The sequence below is a fragment of the Mus pahari genome, chromosome X (genome assembly GCF_900095145.1).
Source record: "Mus pahari chromosome X, PAHARI_EIJ_v1.1, whole genome shotgun sequence".
NCBI classification, from domain to species: Eukaryota; Metazoa; Chordata; class Mammalia; order Rodentia; family Muridae; genus Mus; species Mus pahari.
Window position 1 is genome coordinate 38,245,396 of NC_034613.1, and position 4,379 is coordinate 38,249,774.

The 4,379-nt window shown below is 43.3% G+C and overlaps 1 pseudogene across 1 annotated transcript; it reads left to right on the forward strand.

Moving 5' to 3' along the window:
* The first annotated feature begins 2,607 nt into the window (after positions 1–2,607).
* LOC110314126 lies at positions 2,608–4,073 on the forward strand (annotated as a pseudogene). Its single transcript, XR_002380153.1, has 2 exons — positions 2,608–3,077; positions 3,547–4,073. The product of XR_002380153.1 is annotated as a glyceraldehyde-3-phosphate dehydrogenase-like (transcript).
* Positions 4,074–4,379: the final 306 nt, after the last annotated feature.

Consider the following 4,379-nt stretch of genomic DNA (forward strand, 5'->3'; position numbering starts at 1 on the left):
GGTGGGTGGAGCCAGAACACAGGTGAGAGGAGGAGACCAAGCTAGCAATAGCATATGAAGACAAGAAGTTTGAAATGTTATTACTGGGAGAGAAGCTCAAATTAAAATTTCTGCCATTTTCTCTGACTCTCATGGTACACAGGCGAGGAGAAGAATTCTCAAAGCCCAAAAAGTTCTCCTCACAAAAGCCCTCTGGCCTTTTTAGTAATTTTTCTCCATATTGACAGTTGGAAAATATGATTACAAATTCCAAGGAGAAATGCTCTGGGTCTGACTGCCAACTCTTTCACAAACACATTTTCAGGATCTGCCTGTCCCTTGATCCAGGTTCAATCCCTAGGTTCTCTTCTCTGGACCAGGCACAAATGAAATTCTTTCAGAGAATCATAACATCTCATGGTTTTAGAGGGATCTTAATATCTAGTTCAGTGACTCCCAAATGCCAATTCCAGGGGCTAGTACCAAATGAAATTTTGTGTTCTGAAAAATGAGGGCAATGGTACAGAAAGTGAAATATATTAACGGATTTTGCCCCATCCCTAACATAGGACCTTTTTATATGGAGAGTTTGAATAAGAGTTACTGAAATGGAGGATTGCTTTCTTTCTTCCCTTTTTCCTTTATTCCTTCCTTCCTTCCTTCCTCTGTTCCTTTCTTTCTTTCTTTCTTCCTTTCTTTCTTTCTTTGTTCATTCCTTCCTTTCTTTCTTTTAATATATTTTATTAATTATTTTATTTACTTACATCCCAAATGTTGACACACACCCCCCTCGTGGTCCCTCCTTGCAGAGTTCTTCCCCCAAAGCCCCGACCTTCACTTCTGAGAGGCTAGCCCTTTCTTTGCTATCCTCATTAGAAAGTAAACCGTGAATCCCATCATATTTCCATGTGGAGTGATCTCACAGAGGGTACCATTCCTGTTTCCCCACCTTCATCGACTTCTCAGCTTGGGAGGGGAAGAAAATTGGTTTCCACAGGAGGCGGTAGTTAATAATGTCAACTTGATGAGATGAAGTAGACAAATCTCCAGGTACACTGGGGTGAAAATTATTTAGATTAGCCTGTAGGGAATTATCTTGATTAGGTTAATTAAGGTGGCATTCTAAAAGTAGGTGGTGGCATTCTCTGGACTTGGGTCCTGGACTGTATAAAAAAAGGCAAAGGTGGCTGAGCACCTGCATGCTTCACTTTCTACTTCCTGAACACAGATACAATATGAGCAGCTGCCTGATGACCCTGTTACCAGAATGTTCCCCAGCCTGGAGGACTGTGCCAGTGAAATGTGAGCCAAAAACAATCATTCTACCTTAAGTTGTTTTTTGTCTAGGTGTTTTACCTTAAGTTGTTTTTTGTCTAGGTGTTTGATTTGGTCAGCACAAACAGTGATTATTTTCTCTTCCAGCTGACTCCAGTATAATTCAATTAAGAGTGAATAGCAAACACTAATTAAACATTTATTATAAATAAGGTACTATGCACAGACTTTATATGTGAAGTAGATTTTAGTATCCCTATTTTACAAATGAGGAAACTGAGGCAGTGGGAGGTTTAAGGAATTTTGCTTAGATCATTCAGTGAGTATGTTGAAGAGTATACATTCAGAGCCAGCCATTATAGCACCAAATGCCAATATGTTTAAGTTTAAACAGAGGGGGAAAGTACTATATTAATAAAATCTTATCAGAAATCACTTAATTAAAAAAATTAAAAGTTGAAAATTTGTATCTTCATTAGCTAGACATACAGATATGGTACTTTGACAAAAGCTGTCTTGATTTAAGTATCCACACACTTTAGGACTCACTAATAATTTTCTTAGTTTCTTATGATAGCACATTTGTGCTATCTCTTCTAAAAAGAATATTTTCTTAAAACAAAATTAGTGGCCTAAGTAAAATTTGATAGTAATAATGACAGTGGGTCGATTCCTTCTTTGTTTGGGATTCTATAATTAAATAAATATTCATCCTCTCCTTCCCCACCTCTGTCAGTCACTAAACCATCTGGAAGCACATAGCCTTGAAATAAAGTGATCATTCGGTTTACATGTGATTAAAAAGCTAGAGAAGTCATTTATAGGTGTGTGTGTGTGTGTGTGTGTGTGTGTGTGTGTGTGTGTGAGACTCAACACTTTGTTCTTAGTCTGTCCTTAGCATCTAACACAGGTCTGTCTATCATCAGTTACTACATTTTCCCTCAGTTATTGACATTTGATTTTGGCCTGATCTGGTAATTGATCTTGCCATGCCCTTGATTTCCTTGAAAAGGGATCTTGTTGAAAACCAAGGAAAGCTTGACTGTGCCCTCAGGTGGAGCTGTGACAAACATGTTTCCTGTTCAATTCACTTATTTAGTATGTGCCTTTGGCTGCATATATTAAGCAGCACAATATTCATCTTGTTCTGTCATCAGCTGACCACTTGAGGAAGTACTAGTTTATTCAGTTGCTTATCAGCATGTACAAAATATAATAAAAATACAAGGAAATAACAATGTTAACATAAATGTATTCATAGAGAGCTTTGATAGGTTAGGGTAGAGTTCATATTCTCTGTTCCAGAGACAGCTACATCTTCTTGTACAGTGCCAGCTTTATCCAATAGACAAAATGGTGAAGGTCGGTGTGAATGGATTTGGCTGTATGGGGCGCTTGATTACCAGAGCAGCCATCTGCTCTCCACTTGGCATAGTGGAGATTGTCGCCATCAACTACTCCTTCATTAACCTCAACTACATGGTTCCAGTATGATTCAACCCATGGCAATTCAATGGCACAGTCAAGGCTGAAAATGGGAAGCTTGTCATCAACATGAAGCCCATCACCATCTTCCAGGAGCAAGATTCCACTAACTTCAAATGGGGTGATGCTGGTGCTGAGTATGTTGTGGAGTCTATTGTCATCTTCACCACCATGAAAAAGGCTGGGGCCCACTTGAATGGTGGGGCCAAATTGTTCCTATCTCTGCCCCTTATGTCAATGTGCCCATGTTTGTTATGGCTGTGAACCAGGAGAAATATGACAACTTACTCAAGATTGTCAGCAAGGCATCCTGCACCACCAACTGCTTAGCACCCCTGGCCAAGGCCATCCATTGAGTGCTTCTGCCTGCAGAACACTGTGGCCTGGATCCGAACTGGAGAGCGGGAACTCCTGAAAAGGAAAAGGGCTGCGAAAAGAAACATGGAGGCCTTGGCAAAGACTTCTGATCAAGGCTCGAATCTTTATTGTCCGGACTTGCTTAAGTACAAGGAAGGGTTAGGAAGGGTTCCTAGCATGCCCCTGAGTCCTTTGAAGTTGCCACGGTGGGCAGTCCTCGCGGTGGCAGGCAGTCCTCGTGGTGGCGGGCAGTCCTCGCGGTGGCGGGCAGTTCTCGCGATGGCGGACAGTCCGGGTGATGGTGGGCAGTCCGAGCGATGGTGGGCGGTCCGGGCGATGGTGGGAGGTCCGGGCGATGGTGGGCAGTCCGAGCGATGGTGGGCGGTCCGGGCGAACTGGGTAGCACTCTGGTATTCCTGCTGGAGGGGGAGTGGTTAGTGGGGGTGGGAGACACCAACAATCCATGACAACTTTGGCAATGTGGAAGGGCTCATGATCATGGTCCATGCCATTACTGCCACTCAGAAAACTGTGGATGGCCCCTCTGGAAAGCTGTGGCATGATGGCCATGGGGCTGCCCAGAACATCATCCCTGCATCCACTGGTGCTGCCAAGACTGTAGGCAAGGTCAACCCATAGCTGAACGGGAAGCTCACTGGCATGGCCTTCCGTGTTCCTACCCCCAATGTATCCATTGTGGACCTGAATGCCTCCTGTAGAAACCTTCCAAGTATGATGACATCAAGAAAGTGGTGAATCAGGCGTGTGAGGACCCACTGAAGGGCAACCTGGGCTACACTGAGGACCAGGTTGTCTCCTGTGACTCCAACAGCAACTTCCACTCTTCCAACTTTTATGCTGGGTCTGGCATTGCTCTCAATGACAACTTTGTAAAGCTCATTTCCTGGTATGACATTGAATTTGGCTACAGCAATAGGGTGGTGGACCTCCTGGCCAACATGGCCTCCAAGGAGTAAGAAACCCTGGATCACCAACCCCAACAAGGACACTAAGAGCAAGAGAGATGCCCTCAGTTGCTGAGGAGTCCCTATCACAACAGGGTCTCCAATACTAGCATCTCCCTCACAATTTCCATCCCAGACTCCTATAATAACAGAAGGGGCCTAGGGAGCCCTCCCTATTCTCTTGAATGCCATCAATAAAGTTTGCTGTACCCCAAAAATATTTTTGAAATTATAATATAATTACAGCATTTCCCACTCACTTTATTTCTTCCACCACCACCCCCATGTTCACATTCATAAGGGTGATAGGATGTAATT